The sequence below is a fragment of the Nycticebus coucang genome, chromosome 22, assembly GCF_027406575.1.
Source record: "Nycticebus coucang isolate mNycCou1 chromosome 22, mNycCou1.pri, whole genome shotgun sequence".
Taxonomy (NCBI): Eukaryota; Metazoa; Chordata; class Mammalia; order Primates; family Lorisidae; genus Nycticebus; species Nycticebus coucang.
The window spans coordinates 5,380,046-5,397,753 of NC_069801.1; positions in this window are offsets into that span (position 1 = coordinate 5,380,046).

The following is a 17,708-nucleotide window of genomic DNA, read 5'->3' on the forward strand; positions in this document are numbered from 1 at the left end:
AAAATGCAGTAGCAGTAGCAGGCAACGATGGAATATTTTCTGCATTACAGTTAGAGAAGGACCCTCTGAAAAGAGATCTTGGGGGAAATCTGAAGAAACTTGGGTGTGAAAGAAAGACAAGCAGTTATCTGTTAAGACCAAACCCGGCTGGCTGGGCACTGTGGGTCACGCCTGTAATCCCAGCACTCTCCGAGGCCCAGGCCGGTGGATTGCTTGAGCTCATGAGTTCTAGACCAGCCTGAGCAAGAGTGAGACCCTGTCTAAATAATAGCCGTGTGTCGTGGTGGGCACCTATAGTCCCAGCTACTCAGGAGCCTGAGGCAAGGGGCTCACTTGAGCCCAAGATGTTGAGGTTGCTGTGAGCTATGACACCACAGCACTCTACCCAGGGCAAAGTGAGATTCTGTCTTAAAAAAGAACAGGCAGAATAAACAGAAAACGCAAAGGCCTGGAGGTAGCTGATGCTTGGGGCAGGGAGGAGCACTGAGGGCAGGGTGAGGAGATGGGGGAGGGGGCTAGCAGAGCCTAACAAGCGGTCAAGACCTAGAATCTTGACCTGGATGGGAACCTTGGAAGAGAGACTTGATCAATCTAGTTTTAGGCTTTCTCTACGGAGAGGAGGCTTTGGGGAGCAAGGGTGCTCTCCAGGGCAGGATACTCTGGGTACCTACGTGGGCCTCAAGGGCAGTTCTCACATTTCTGACTTGAACACAGGTCAGGTGGAGATTCTGTGTCCTAAGCAGGTGAAGGAGCCCTTGGGGGAAGGGCTGGAGGTGAATTTAGAGGTTCACATTGGTGAAGCTCTTTTAATAAGAAAAGAAAAACTGGAGATTTGTTAACTTTGAACACTGTAAGTTGCTGAGCTAAAAATCCCTTACTAACAATTTGTTAACTCTCCCAAGTCAGCTGGATGTTTTGCCAGCAGCCCCTGTGTCTGAATAAGCTCCCTGGAATGTTAGAGATGGCTGCAGGAAGGGAGAGAGTGAGAGAGATTAGCTCTGAATTTTTGTGCCTTCAGGGCAGCAGGAAAAGGTGGTTCTAGATGGACATTTCTAAAGAACGTGTCTGGGAGCCGGGCATTGTAGTGGTGCTTTCTTTTCCTGTGTGTGGGGTGGGGTCTTCAGGAACCAGCTTTATCTAAACTTCGGGTTCTTTACCGGCCCTTCCTGAATTACCGGCTTTTGGCAGGTTGATAACTTTTAAAAAGCCTCCGCCCTTTCTATCTGGCTGCTTTCCTGGGCTGAACAAACCTGCTCTCTTACTTCTACTAAGGAAGGGTGGGTGGTCAAAGAAACCTTGGGAGTGGACAGAGTGGAGTAGTGCTGTCCACACTGGAGAAGGGGCCTGGAGTTGGGATTCAGGTGGGGGTGATCGGCTTGCCTGTCTCCTCTGAGCCTGTGGTCACCGAAGGTCAGGTTCACCTCAGAGACAGTACCTGCAGCTTTGGGAGCCCAAGTGTCTTATCCAAGGCCACTTGGAGAGTTAGGAAGGAAGCTGAGGTTTCTTCGGGACAGGCAACCTGACTGGGAGCTGTGGCCTGCTGGGCAGGGGAAAGCCAGTCCCCGACTACCTGAATTCCCAGGCCTGGTCAGAGCCTTCATCAGGGAAGAGGTGGCCACACCGCCTTGTTGGAAGGGAGGTTTGCTTCCCAGGTGCTGAACAGAACAACAGGAAAGGGCCAGGGCTTACTGAGCACAGCTGTGTGGTGAGCACGCTTCCTGTGCTGGAGCTTGTCTGTTGATGTGTTTTCTACCAAAATCCCAAAGGGATCGGGCCATCCTGGCCTTGCTTTTTTGCTTACTGCATCTAGTTTTTCCTCTACCGCTGTGTGGACAGGTCCATGCTGGCCTCATCACCCACTCAGTTCTACCAACCACAGCCGATGGTACCATCTATTATAAAAAGAAAAATAGTCCTTTTAGAGGTCCAGAACCTGTCTGTCTTGTGCCATAAGATTGTCATAAGAATCAGAGGCTACAATAATAAAAGAGGAAGATCATTGTTCAAACCATGAAAGGTGGGCTTGGCGCCTGTAGCACAGTGGTTACAGCATCGGCCACATACACCGGGGCTGGTGGGTTCAAACCCAACCAGGGCCAGCTAAACAACAATGATAACAACAACAACAACAAAATAGCTGGGCATTGTGGCGGGCGCCTGTCGTCCCAGCTGCTTGGGAGACTGAGACAAGAGAATCACTTAAGCCCAAGAGTTTGAGATTGATGTGAGCCTCGTGATGCCACATAGTGAGACTCTGTCCCACCCTCAAAAGAAAAAACATTAAACATGGAATGTAAAGCATTATTTTACTGTAGCCCACTGTATCATCTTAGAGTCTGATGTAACATTCTACGGGTGTCCCAAATGTCATACATAAGAAAACGGGAAATTATAGCTAAAAGTACCTTTATCTACAAAAGATTCTTTTTTTTCTTTTTTTTGTGTGACAGTCTCAAGCTTTTGCCCTGGGTAGAGTACCATGGCATCCTAGCTCACAGCAACCTCTAACTCTTGGGCTCAAGCGATTCTCTTGCTTCAGCCTCCCTAGTAGCTGGGATTACAGGTGCCTACCACAACGCCTGGCTATTTTTTGTTTGTTTGTTTAGCAGGCCCAGGCTGGGTTCGAACCCACCAGACCCAATGTATGCGGCCAGCGCCCTAACCATTGAGCTGTGGGTGCCCAGCCAAGTTTTTCCGTTTTTAGTAGAGATGAGGTCTTGCTTTTTGCTCAAACTGGTCTGGAACTCATGAGCTAAAGCTATCCACCCACCTTGGCCTCCCAGAGTGCTAGGATTATAGGCATGAGCCACCGCACCCGGTCTATCTACAAAATGTTCCTTACACAGTTTCACAAAATATTAACAAAATACTCTCTACGTGTGGGCCACCTCTTTGTAAAATTCTGTAATGGTTGTGGGCTCCTGTAGTCCCAGCTACTTGGGAGGCTGAAGCAGGAGGATCACTTGAGCTCAGGAGTTTGAGATAGCGATGATGCTGGGCTGTGGCCAGGGCACTGTAGCCCAGGTGACAGAGGGAGACTGTCTCAAAATAAAAATACTTTGTTTTTTCATTCTGCCAGCCTGGAGGTTTTTACTTGGCTTACTAATAAAGTTAGAATGAAAAGTTTATTTCTTAAAAAATCAAGAAGGAAAGACCAAATCCTCGGCAATGAGGGAGGAGCTTCCAGACACAAACCCCAGGTGAAGGAGGAACCGGGGTTCCTCTGAGGGGCTGTGTGGCAGGAGAACCAGGATCAAGAGGCGTCGTCCTCATTAGATTCCATCTCTTTGCTTGAGTGGTTTCTTTAAAGCCACGCAGAGGTCAGTAAGCCATAAAAAGCGTGCTTGGCTCAGGTTTCTGCTTTCCAAGGGAGAATGATATTTCAAAGTTTACTGAAGAGAAAGTTGTGTTTTGTTTTTAGCCTCAGATGGAATGTGGCCTGGTGTCCATCCTGTATTTGCCCTGTCCAAAGGGTCTGTCCTTCCAGCCCGCCCCATCTGGAGGGTGGAGGCCTGAGGCCCTCACTGGGGTGTGTGGTCAGTTTTACGAAGGGCAGAATTCTGTTTGCATTGCTGAATGACAGCTTGAGGAAGGTGGAGAGAGTCTGAGGAAGCCTCCTCACAGATGACCTGCGCCCAGAGGCAGGGCACAGGGTGACGGTCGTGATCAGCCCCACATGCCCGCCTCATAGTTGGGCTTAAGCAGAAAATTGATGCAAGAATGAAATGTACTAAGTTCACAGGCAAGTGTGAGGTCATCCTGGTTCCTAATACTCGGCTTTGCGTCCACATCCCTTATCCAGGAATGACAGCCACTCAGCACCCTTGCGACAGAGTAAGTTATCTCTGGATGGTGAATGATACTATGTCATTAGTGCATGAGGCATCTAGCTCATTGCTGCCTGGGTCTTAAAGCACTCAAAAAAATTTATATAATAAATACATCCATACCTGCTTGTTGGAAAAAACTCAAATGATCCATGAACACATAAAGCAAGATTTGAACATTCTGTATCTTGCCCTCCCTCCCTAATCCCTCTCCCTTTCTCCAGAGTCCCACTTTGAGGTCTCTCTTTTGGTCTGTTTTCTAGGTAATTGCAAATGTATAATCACACCCACACCCACTGTATTTTGGGCATACACAGAGATTGTACAATACAGTTCAAAAATTATGTGTAAATAAATAGATAGGATCCCATTGGGTATACTGTCTTGTAAGTTGATTTTTTTTTTTTTTTTTTAAGAGATAGGGTCTCCCTGTGTCACCTAGGCTGGACTCCAACTCTTGAGCTCGGGCAATCCATGTGCCTCAGCTTCCAGAATAGCTAGACCATAGGCGGCTCCAGGAGTCTGAGGCTCGGAGCTGGGGAGGCGAGCCTAGGGCAACAGAGTGGGACTCTTGTCTCAAAAAAAAATAAATAAATAAAGTAGGCCCTGCTTAAAAAGGGCAGGGCAGAGAACTCTTTCCCACATCTGTTGATACTCAGTTGTTTTCAGCCCAAAACAGTCTTTATGTCAAAGTGGCGTACTTTGGGGTAGCCAAACCTGATCCCCTTAAATCTCTCTGACCAACTGCGGCTGGGAAAGGAATCTACTTTTAGGGGTTCACTGAGTAAATTGAGCCCATCTCAAGGTTCTTCACCTTAATTCTATCTGAAACTCCCTTGTGCCATGTATAGAAACATATTCCTACATTTGGGGGATTAGAGTAGGGACATCTTTGGTCAAGGGGGGAACATTATTCTGCCTGTCACAATATACTTTATTAGGTTCAGAAAATACACCTCTGTTCTTGGTTTGTGAAAGAGTTTTTGTCATGATGTTATAATTTATTGAATGCTTTTCCCACGTCAGTTGAAATCTTATAGCCTTTTCTCCTTTAATCTGTAACCGTGGCAAATTAGGAGATTTTCTAATGAAGCGCTCTTGTACGCCTGAGATAAACTCAACTTGACCATGATGTTTTATCTTTTGTGTACGTCACCATGATGTTTTATCTTTTGCTAAGTATTTAGGATTTTTGTATCACAAGGGTTGGGTTGAACTGTAACTTTTTTTTTTTTTTTTAATTACTCCTTCTTGTACTGTCTTTGTATAATTTTGGTATTAAGGTTATGCTAAAGTCCTATCTTGAATCGGGGGTTATCCTTCTTTTGTATAGAAATATTTATGATGGGTTGGAATTATCTATTCTTTGATGGAGTTTGCCTCTAAATCTACTTGTGTCTGGTGTTTTTGGTGAGAATATGGTGAGAATCTTTTTGAGTTGAGCTGAATTCTTACAACATAAATTAACCATTTTAAAGCGGACAGTTCAGCGTATTTAGTTCATTCATAGCATTGTGCACCATCTCTTGTTTGTGGCTCTGAAACCTTCCCATCACCCCAAAGGAGACCAGGTACTCACCAGCGGTCACTGCCCGCACCTCTGTCCCAGCCTGCGGTGACCTCTATTCTACTTTTTGCCTTTATAGCTGTACCTGCTCTGGATATGTCATATGAAGGGACTCACAGGCGTGTCAGCTTGTGTGTCCGGCTCATGTGCCTACTCAGCATGGTGTTTTCAGGACGCACACGTTCATGCTGTAGAGTGTGTCAGAATTGCACTCCTTTTTAGAGCTGAATAGTGTTCCGTTGTGTGTACGTACCCTACTTTGTTCACCCATGTGTGCATTGGTGGACATTTGGGTGCTCTTCACCTGCTGGCTGTTGTGCTGCGAGCATCACATTCATGACCTCGTTTGAGCACCCGTCCTCCTCCATGTATAGAGTCGCTGGCATGTGGTAATTCTATGCTGAACTTTTTCAGGGACTGCCACTCAAATTCTTTGTAGGTGGAAGGATTATTCAGGTTCTTTATTAATTCTTGAGATGGTTTGGGTAGGTTGTATTTTTTCTAGGATGTTATCTACTTTATCACAGTTTTCAAATTTACTAACATGCTTGTCTGCTCCTCTTCAGGATGTTTTTAATCCTGTTTTAATGTCTGTATTTTTGTCTCTTTTCATTGTTACTCTTCTTTTATGTTTTCTCTTTCTTGATTAATCATGAAAGATATTTGTCTATTGTATTAATCTTTTCAAACAATCAGTTTTGGCTTTGATAATCTCCATTTTATGTTTTCCTAATTTTTCAGAAATTTTAGCTCCTACTTTTCCAGGCTTTTCCTACGTTCCGAAGGTGGATGCTTGGCTCCTTAACGTTGAGATTTTCTTCTTTCCTGCTGTGCACATTCAAGTCAATGTATTTTTCTATATACTGAGCACCTGGTCTGTTGTATGGTACCAATCCTTAAAAATCGGCTGTACCTTTAGCAGTTTGTCAATTTGTGTAAATATTTCATTTGCTATCGGAAAGAATAGGCCTTGTAACTCCCTTCAGTATGGCTGAGATGAAGAAGGCAGAATGATGCCAATGTTGATGAAGCCGGAGACAGCAGAACTCACACACTGCTGGTGGGAAGATAAATCGCTACAATTATTTTGGAAAATTTTTTGGCAATATCTAAAAACTAAACATAGGTGATCCCTCTGTGACTCTCTCTGTGTATACATGTTAAATAAATTTGTATCCCTTTTCTCCAAAAAGTGAAAAATAAAAAACTAGGCTGGGCATGGTGGCTCACGCCTGTAATCCCAGCACTTTGGGAGGCCGAGGCAGGTGGATTGCCTGAGCTCATGAGTTCAAGACCAGACTGAGCTCTAGAGCAAGATCCCTGTCTTTAAAAAAAAAAAAATAGCCTGGTGTTGTGGCAGGCACCTGTAGTCCCAGCTACAGGGAGGCTGTAGGCAAGAGGATCTCTTGAGCCCAAGAGTTTGAGTTTGTTATGAGATAAAGATGCCACAGCACTCAACCCAGGATGACCAAGTGAGACTCTGTCTCAAGAATAAATAAATAAATAACTAAACATAAGCTAAACAGGAATGTGTACACAGGATCATCCAGAGACCACATATAAGGATATTCACCCCAGCACCTCGTATGCTGGCTACAGACGAGAAACAACCTAAATGTCCATAAACAAACAAACAAAAAAAAAATGGGTAAATATTTTGTGGTTTATTCACATAATAGAATGAGAATAAAGGACATCCTACATGCAAAAATCTCACAACATAGTCTTAACCAACAGAAACCACACAGAGAACAGTAATACTGCTCCACGATTCTGTTTATACAAAGTTTAAGACCAGGCCCCATTAATCTGTGGCAGTAGAGGTCTGGGTGGGGGTTACCTTTAGCATGGATTGTGACTGAGGAAGTGGTTCAGGAAGAAGAGGGGGTTCTGGGACAATCTTGAGTTTTATTTCTTGATCCAAGTCCTGGTTATATCCTGGGTTCACTTTGTAAAAACTCACCGAGTCATAGTTTTTTTTATTTATTGTCTACTACACTATAGTTCACCAAAACGTTTACTTAAAGAATGAGTGGCTCAGAGCCCGTAGCTCAGTGGTTAGGGAGCTGGCCACATGCCCTGGGGCTGGTGGGTTCAAACCCGCCTGAGCCTGCTAAAAAGCAACAATGATAACTACAACAACAAAAAATAATAGCCAGATGTTATGGCGGGCACCTTAGTCCCAGCTACTTGGGAGGCTGAGGCAAGAGAATCTCTTAAGCCCAAGAGTTTGAGGTTGCTGTGAGCGTGACGCCAGGGCACTCTACCGAGGGTGACATAGTGAGACACTGTCTCAAAAAAAAAAGAATGCGTATTCTTTAATTGCTGGGGGCAGTGTTTATTCATGAAATCAAACTTGTTGGGTGGCGCCTCTGGCTCAGTCGGTGGGGCGCTGGCCCCATATACCGAGGGTGGCGGGTTCAAACCCAGCCCCAGCTGAACTGCAACCAAAAAACAGCCGGGCGTTGTGGCGGGCGCCTGTAGTCCCAGCTACTCGGGAGGCTGAGGCAAGAGAATCGCTTATTAAGCCCAGGAGTTGGAGGTTGCTGTGAGCTGTGCGAGGCCATGGCACTCTACTGAGGGCCATAAAGTGAGACTCTGTCTCTACAAAAAAAAAAAAAATCAAACTTGTCAACTAGGCTGGTCAAATCTTTCTATCCTTATTGCTTATATGCTTGATCTAGCAATTACTAAGACAAGTATGTTAAACTTTGTTAAATGATGGATTTGTTGGTTTCTTCTCATCTGTAAATATTTGCTTTATGTATCTGGGAGCTATATGCATGAAGGTTTAGAATCATCATCTCTTCCTAGTCATTTGGACTTTTTATCTTTATTATCCTCTTTATCTTTAGTAATGATTTTTGCTTTTGTGTCTATTTTGTATTTGAAAAGCTCCTCCATGGCTCAGTGCCGTTGCTCAGTGGTTAGGGTGCCTGCCACATACACTGGGGCTGGTGGGTTCAAATCCACCCCAGGCCTGCTAAAAAAAAAAAACAATGACAACTACAACAAAAATAGCCAGGTGTTGTGGCGGGCACCTGTAGTCCCAGCTACTTGGGAGGCTTAGGCAAGAGAATCACTTAGGCCCAAGAGTTTGAGGTTGCCGTGAGCTGTGACCATGGCATTCTACTGAGGGCGACATAGTAAGACTCTGTCTCAAAAATTAAAAATAAAAGGCTCAGCGCCTGTAGCTCAGCGGCTAGGGCACTAGCCACATACACGAGAGCTGGCAAGTTCAAATCCAGCCCAAGCCTGCCAAACAACAATGACAACTACAACAAAAATAGCCGGGCGTTCTGGTGGGCGCCTGTAGTCCCAGCTACTTGGGAGGTTGAGGCAAGAGAATCGCTTAAGCCCAAGAGTTTGAGGCTGCTCTAAGTTGTAATGCCACAGCACTCTACCCAGGGTGATGTAGTGAGACTCTGTCTCCAAAAATAAAAATAAAATAATCTCCTCTAGCTTTCTTGTGACTACTACTTTCCAATTGGCCTTTTCTATACTTTCAATTTTTTTTAGTGTCCTTATGTTTTGGGAGCCCTTCTTGTGAATAACATATAGCTGAATTACTTTAAAACCATGTTTTCTTTTTAATTAGCATCTTATTTTTATTTATTTATGTGTTTTTACTTTTTGTAGAGATGGGGTCTTGCTCTGTTGGCCGGTCTGGTCTCATATTCCTGGCCTCCCAAGGTGCTAGGATCACAGCTGTGAACCACCCCACCCGGCCTTACTGGCATCTTCCTTCTGATTCTCCTTGTCGCAGCTGAGAATTTAGCAGTCTACTTGCTGTTTCTTTGTAGGCGATTTTTTTCCTATTCCTTTGGTTGCTTCCAAAACTTTTGGTTGTCTTTGGTGTTCTGCAGTTTATGAACCTGTTTCCCTCTCTCTGCCTTCTTTCCTTTCTTCCTTCCATTCAGTTGGGATCTTTAGAATTTCTGGATTGGATGTAAGCCTTTGTATGCTTCAGCAGTTCTGGAAATTTTTCATCAATTATCTCTTCAAATAATGCTTCTTCCTCAGTCCCTCCATCTCTCCTTCCTGAAAACATAAGTCACGTCATTTCATTCTTTCTGCTATAATTTGGGTATGATTTATTTGACTCCATTAAAGTCTCATGTTGAAATTTGATTTCCAGGATTGGAGGTGGGGCCTGATGGGAGGTATTTGAGCTATGGGGTGGATCTCTCGGGATAGATTAACGCCCTCCCGCTCTCAGTTCCCAGAGCTGTCTGGCTTGTGGTTAGAAGCAGCCTGACATCTCCTCCTGCTCCTCACCTCCCCTCCCACCGTGGGGGTCTCTGCACATAACAGCCCCAGCTCCTTCCCCCACGAGGCCCTCGTCAGAGGCAGGTGCTGCTGCCCTGTTTCTTGTCTGCGAACCATGAGCCAAATCAACCACTTTTCTTTATTAATTACCCAGCCTCAGCCACTCCTTTACAGCAGCACTAAACGGGGTCAGACACTTGCGTATCTCTTAGCCTTCCATTCCTCAGTCTTTTTGTACTGCTTTCTGTGTAATAGTCCCAGATCCCTCATCTTGTTCATAATTCTTTAGTTGGGTCCGCTCTGGTTGCCAGTGCATTCATTGATAACACTAATTTTTCATTATTATATATACATTTTATTTTAAAATGTTTTATTTCATTCCTTTTTGTCTTTGTCCATTTTTGCTGCTACCACAGAATACTTAAGACTGGAAAATTGATACAGAACAGAAATGTATTGACTCAGTTCTGGAGGCCGGGAAGTCCAATGTCAAGGTGCCGGCAACTGGCGAGGGCCTTCTTGCTGTGTCGTCACATGGTGGAAAGGCAAAGAGGATGAGAGAGAGTGTAAGAGGTGTTGAACCCACTGCTGCGATAAGGGACCCATTCCTGAGATAATGGTGTTAGTCAGGAGGGTGGTGCCCTTCTGACCTCACACCTCTTAAAGGTCCCATCTGTTAATACTGTTACAATGGCAACTACATTTCAGTGTGAGTTTAAACCGGATTTAAACGTGTTTGAATGATTCGACAGACATTCAGAGCATTTTCCAAACCCGTTTGTTGTATGATGTGTGATCTCATTAGACGCCCCGGGTCTGGTGACTGCAGTCTGAGGTCTGGGTGCGTTTCCCCGCGGCCCGCGGCTCCTCCGGCTCTCCTTCACGGCGCTTTCTTTCCTTGCATGTTTGGGGCGTCTTGCTTGAAAAGTATTCTTTTTCGTTTATTTTCATTCTGTGGGAATTCTTTGAGGTTTGGACTAAAGTTGAGTTCTTCCAAGGAAGGTTTGCGTTGCTTCTGAAAGACACCTGAGGGCCCCATAATACCAATATTTTATGTGTGTGTGCGCGTGCCTGTATCAGTTGTAGAGTTCTGTGCAGAAAGCACGCAGTGCATTTTAAAGCAGAGGGGGGTTTAATATAGGGTATTAGGTGCTTATAAACCAGGTGCAGGAAAAACTGGAAGAGTGGAAATCAAGAGGCCTTCTCTAGAACCATTGCATTCAAAACTACATCACCACAGTTTTGGATTCAGGCATAAGGAAGCTGGCATTCTGGGTCAGCCACTGCCGCTGCAGCTGTCGTCATGGTGACCACATCTACCAGAAAGCTGCTGATAAAACTGAAATGTTGAGTCTGGCCACTGCCATCCCTGCCTTTTACACTCACATCTCCATGGCCTTGGTGACCAAAATATAGTCTCCACCTTGATTCCACTTACCACATCTCGCTCAGGGCCCTGCAATTGGCAGAACTTCATTCACATCTAGAATCCTAGCTGCAGACGAGCCTCAGACATTAAGTATTTATTTTCCAGCCTCTCTGCTACAGAAATTGAAAAGGGTGCTGGTCCTGTTGCTCTTGTGTTTCCACTGCTCTGAAACGTCCTCTGCGCCGTTAGCCTTTTGTTCGCTTTGGTCTCGTGTCCCTCTCCCACCGTTTATCTTCAGCCTGTGGGAGACTCTAGTCACTGGCTACTGAAGACTCATTCCTGCTGTTCTTCTTTTGTGTTTACTTTATTATACTGTATAGACAGAGGGTGACCCTCCTCTCTTGTCATATGACACAGTTTTGATTAGCAAAACAAAAGCAGGATCTAGAAGGTTGAGACCTCTAGGGAGGTTTTTCTCTCCCTGAGAGGAGGAAATGTGACCAGTGCTTCCTTCCATGTTCTGCCTTCAATGTGGAAGGAATGCCTGGAGCCTTGGCAGTTGTTCTGTGACCATGAAGAAAAGGCCAGGAGTATCGCTGAATTACCATCACTGGGCTGCTGAACCAACACCAGCAGCCACGTACTTCCAGACTTCTTATATAAGAAAAATAAATCCATTTTTTTGTTAAGCCACTGTTGGTGTTGGCTGCTGTTTCCGTTATTCATATTTAAAAGTAGTCCCAATGGCTGGGCACGGTGGCTCACTCCTATAATCCCAGCACTCTGGGAGGCTGAGGTGGATGGATTGCTCTGAGCTCAGGAGTTGGAGACCAGCCTGAGCCAGGGCGAGACCTCCTCTCTAAAAAAAAAAAAAAAAAAAAGACTGTTGTGGCAGGTGCCTGTAATCCCGGCTACTTGGGTGGCTGAAGCAAGAGAATTGCGTAAACCCAAGAGCCTGAGATTGCTGTGAGCTGTGATGCCATGGCACTCTACTGAGGGCCACAAAATGCGACTCTCAAAAAAATGAAAATCAAAAGTTAAAAAAAAATTTCAAACTAAAAAACAATTCAATACAAAATTCAAGAAAAATAATAAAAAATAAAAGTAGTCCCAAGCATTATAGAACTTACTTTTTATATCTTTTCTGAATAATACAGTAGAACGTCCATTGTTGACCACTTCCCTATGTTGACCACCTCCTTAACGGGACCTAATTTTCATAGACTGGACGTTCCCCACATGTACATGTCAGTACAGCATGCCTAGTTCCTTACGTTGACCACCTCCAATTTGACCAATGTGTTACAGTCCCTTGGTCACTTACAGAAGTTTTACTGTATATAGATTTTTTGTTGATAATAACTTCATCTGAAAGTCTCTTTATTTTTTTATATTTTATTTTGAGACAGAGTCTCACTCTTTTGCCTAAGTTAGTACAGTGGCCTGATCATAGCTCAAAGCAATCTCAAACTCTTGGGCTCAAGTGATCCTCCTACCTCAGTCTCCCAAGTTGCTGGGACTATGTGCGCCCACCACTACAGGGTAATTTTGCAATTTTTAGTAGAGACAGGGTCTGGGCCTTGCTCAAGCTTGTCTTCAACTCTTTGAGCTCAAGGGATCCTCCTCCCTTGACCTCCCGTAGTGCTAGGATTACAGGCCTGGGCCAGGTCCGAACCTGCCAGCTTCAGTGTGTGTGGCTGGTGCCCTAACCAATTAACTACAGGCGCCAAGCCTGTGGCTGGCCTTTTTAGAGATAGGGTCTTGTTTGCCCTGTTGTCCAGGCTGGAGTCCAGTGATGTAATCATAGCTCACTGTATACTCAGACTCCTGGGCTCAACCTACTGAGTAGCTGTGACTACAGGCATGTGCCACCATGCCCAGCTAAGCTTTTGGGGGGGGGGGCGGGGCGGGTGAGTGGGTAGAGATGGGATCTTACTATGTAGCCCAGGTTGGTCTCAAACTAAACCTCACGTGATTCTCCTGTCTTGGCCTCCCCAAAGTCTGGGACTGTAGGCATGAGCCACTGCACCTGGCCTAGGTCGATCATTTAAAAAAATCTTTTTCATTTTCTTCAAGTGGTTTAAAAGTTGTATATTGAATTTTTGCTGTCCCAACTGACACAATTTCCCAATCTTTTTTTTTGTGTGTGCTATAGTTTGAATAATTTCATTTATCTGTCTTCTATGTTCACCGTTTTTTTTGTAATGTCCAATCTGCTGTCAATTTCATAAAGCTTTTTTTTTTTTCCAGATATTGCATTTTTTCAGTTCTAGATTTCTGTTTGGTTTTTTAGAGTTTCTATATCATGTCTGGAAACGCCTTATGTTTTCCATCCTTTCTTAGAAAATCTTTAGCATATTTATAATTATTTTAGAGTCTTTGAGAATTCCAGTATCTAGATTATCTGTGGGTCTGTTTCTTTCAACTGTTTTTTCTCTTGATTATGGGATGCATTTTCCTGCTTTTCTGCCTCGTAAATGAATTGTGGTCAATGTACTGAACATTATGGATAACACATTATGGAAGGCTGTTTTCTGTCATCTCCTTAAAAGTGATAGATTTTTAAAAGGAAGCTAAATTACTGGCCGAGAACCTTGATCCTGTGGTGGCTTGTTAGGGAAGGTTTGAGTTTTGCCTTCAGTTTGGGATGTGGCCCTCCCTTCTAAAACATGGCCCTTGTGGGGTTTTAATAGAAAACTCATAGTGTTTACCACATACCATGGACTTGAGTTAGCAGGTGGAGAGCTGCTAAAATCTCTGCTTGATTCCCTTGACCTTTCTTACAGTGATCACTTTCCACTGGGCCCCTTGGAGGGTGTACAGTGTACAGTGTACAGTGTTGAGTTTAGCCAAGTATTTCAGGGTATTCTGTACACAGATTCTGGAGCTCCCTCCATTTCCAGTTACTCCGGCAGCCCTGAAATCCAAATTCTGTCTTCTCAATGCAAGAAGACTGCCACTTTCTTTCTTTCTTTTTTTTTTTTTTTTTTTTTGAGACAGAGCCTCAAGCTGTCACCCTTGGTAGAGTGCTGTGGCGTCACAGCTCACAACAACCTCCAACTCCTGGGCTTAAGCGATTCTCTTGCCTCAGGCTCCCCAGTAGCTAGGACTACAGGCGCCCGCCACAACGCCTGGCTATTTTTTGGTTGTAGTTGTCATTATTGGTTGGCGGGCCTGTGCTGGATTCGAACCCACCAGCTCCGGTGTATGTGGCTGGCGCCTTGCCGCTTGAGCCACAGACACTGAGCCAAGACTGCCACTTTGTGTTTGAGTTCCCTGGCGTGCTGAGAGGGTCAGAGAATGCATTCAGGAAAAGCATATGGACTTCCATTTGTTTTTTTTCTTTGAAGGGTGCTCACGGGTCACTTTCCAGTGCCTTCAGAGAATTGGTTTTTATATTTTCTCCTGAGTTTATAAATGCCATAGGCAGGACGGTTGATCTGATGCAAGTTTCTGATACTACTGGATGTGGAACCTCTCTAAATTTTTAAGACACACTTGATCATATTCAATAATGTGCAGATTCAGTCAATTCTGTCCTCTCCTCCAAAAGGACAGAAACTTCAGCCTATTCTCACTCCATCCCTCCATCTCCCTCTCTCCTTAATTAATCTGGGGTCTTAGTTCCTGATTATTATTATTAATTTTTTAGTTGTGCATGAAGAATCACTTAAGTTATAACAGCTGCTTTGCTTACCGTTGCCACTGGATGCCACATCTTGTTACTTTTTTATTTATTTATTTTTTTTGTCTTGCTAGGTCACAATCTTTGAGAAAGTCTTTCAGAGAGCAAATCTGAGTGTGAAAAGCTTTCTGAGCCGGGCGCGGTGGCTCACGCCTGTAATCCCAGCACTGTGGGAGGCTGAGGGAGAATCACTTGAGCTCAGGAGTTCGTGACTCGCCTGAGCGACAGTGAGACCCCGACTCATGAAAAAAATGGAAAAACCCAGCCTGTAATCCTAGCGGTTCCGGAGGCTGAGGCAGCGGGGTGCCCGCAGCCCGAGGTTGTGCTGAGCTACCACGCCCACTGCACTCTGCTCAGGGGCACAGAGTGGGACCCTGTCTCAACAACAGAAAAAAAAGAAAAGAAAAGCTTTTTGAGGTTCTGTACGTCCTTAGATGGTTTATTTTGATCTTTCACTTGAATACTAACGTGGCTGAGTATAGGACTTTTCTTCTAGCGTCTAGCGTTGCTGGGGCTCAGACAGTCCTTACTCCCTTGTTTTTTCCTTGGAAGGTTTCTTCTCTGTATCCTTGGTGTTCTGCATTTTCAGGAAGTGTGCCCGGGCATGGTCTTATTTCCAAGTAAATCATTTAACTCTGAGGGCCCTTTCCACAGGAAGACCTGGGTTTTTCCTCAGATCTGAGACATTTTCTTCTGTTACGTTTTAATTATTTCTTCTGTGTCACTCTCTATTCCTTTCTTCTTAGATTCAAAGGTCTTTTAACTTCTCTCTTTTTCTTTCTTTTTTTTTAACATTTTACTTTTTTTTTTTTTTTGGCCGGGGCTGGGTTTGAACCTGCCACCTCTGGCATATGGGACCGGAGCCCTACTCCTTGAGCCACAGGCGCTGCCCGGTCTTTTAACTTTTCTTCGTAATTCCCATCCTTTTGCTTTTTTACAAAACAGGCTGTTCTTCTTGCATGGATATATTTAATAATATCGTGTCTGATTTCACAGTGTTGTTTTAACATCTATTTGCTCCGTGAAATGTTTGCGTGAGGGTCAGTCTTTGTTTATTGAGTTTTGTGCTTTTCTTGTCATTAATTTTCTCCAAGTTCTAGGTGATTCTTAATTGTTTGCTTGTATCTGAAAATCCCTGTTCTCCTGTCAGCCCTGGGCCTGGTTACGTGTTGCCTCTGGTAGCCGCAGACAAGGAAGGGGCTGCTCTGGACAGAGTGGTAGCAGAGACACGTCCTTTCCACCAGGAGGGCTTCCCAGGCCATGTAGGGAAACGTGCCTGTTGCCAGTGCTCTGGTCTGAGCACACACTGACACAGTCTGGCAAAGGGAGGCATGGGAGCCGGGGAAGCTGGCTGGGTGCCTTCCAGAAGTTGTTCCCTTGATGGTCACCCTGACGGCTATCCCAAGGCGCCTTCTTACCCCTATTTCCATAAATATTAGAGCTTTCCAGAACTCAGAGCTACCTTCACAGAAGTCAACTCCTATAGATGTTTTTAGCCTTTCTTTTCCTTTGCTCTTATCAAACCAAATCCGTCTGCTTTCTATCTTTCATCAACTCCTGAACCAGTCTGGTATACCAATAGAGATTTTTTTCTTGTTACGGGTTTACTCTTAATTTCAAGAGACTTTCAGATATTTAAGCAGGAGGCCCACAAGGCTACCAGGGGTAGGGAACCCGTGGCCTCGAGGCCCACGAGGCTGCCAGGGGGAGGGAGCCTGTGGCCATCTGGATCTTTTAATGTGGCCTTTTGGTTGAATCTAAATGTCATCAAATCCCTTTTTTTTTGAGACAGAGTCGCCCTGGGTAGGGTGATGTGGCGTCACAGCTCACAGCAACGTCCAACTCTTGGCTCAAGCCATTCTCTTGCCTCAGCCTCCCGAGTAGTGCACTGCCACAACGCTTGGCTATTTTTAGAGATGAAGTCTTGCTCTGGCTCAGGCTGGTCTCAAACCTGTGAGTTCAGGTGATCCACCTGCCTCAGCCTCCCAAGTGCTGTTGCTGCCACTTTGATACCATAGTGTGCCTTGTTTTGGTTGGTGTTTATTCCTACAGGGGATCCTGCCAACGTCAGGAATTGTAACCAGAAAAGGAGTTGAAAACAGAATTGCAGAATTAGGCTGTCAAACTTTTAGGAGAAAACCTTTAAGTTAAATTCCCACCTGGAACCAGTTATGGAGAAGGGAGATGATAGACAAGGCTAGAAAATACAAATGCACTTTTCAGTCAGCCACATCTTGTTTCAGTACACACAGATGTGTACATCATATGGCGAAGTTTTATGTGCAGCTGAGGGTGTGGCATTTATGTATGATTCAGAAAGAATAATATAAGTTGTATAGATGGCAATGGGCATTTGGGTGGGGATTAATCAAGGACAGAATTAGAATGCATGCCTGTGGGTGGCAACACCTCTTCTGGCTTACACAAACCATATCCACAAAACAGACATTTTGTGATCACTAAATACATAGAATGTTTAAATATACAATTTAAGAAAAAATATATAAATAGAAGTTGTCTACATGCTAATCCTCCAGGTTTTAGAGAAAAGAAAAAAAATTGTTTTATTATTATTATTTTTTTTTTTTTTTGAGACAGAGCCTCAAGCTGTCACTCTGGGTAGAGTGCTGTAACATCACAGCTCACAGCAACCTCCAACTCCTGGGCTTACATGATTCACTTGCCTTGGCCTCCCAAGTACCTGGGACTAAGGGTGCCCGCCACAACACCCGGCTATTTTTTGGTTGTAGTTGTCCTTATTGTTTGGCAGGCCCAGGCTGGATTCGAACACACCAGCTCTGGTGTATGTGGCTGGCACCTTAGCCGCTTGAGCTACAGGCGCTGAGCTGAGAAAAAAAAATTGTAATGAACATTTCAGTTGGGTAAATCAATTTTTTAATGAGATTCTTACAATCTCATCTTGCCAGATGACATAGAGCAATCTCTTATTGTTAAAGTTTGTGGATTCTTGTAAAAGAAACAATCAGACTT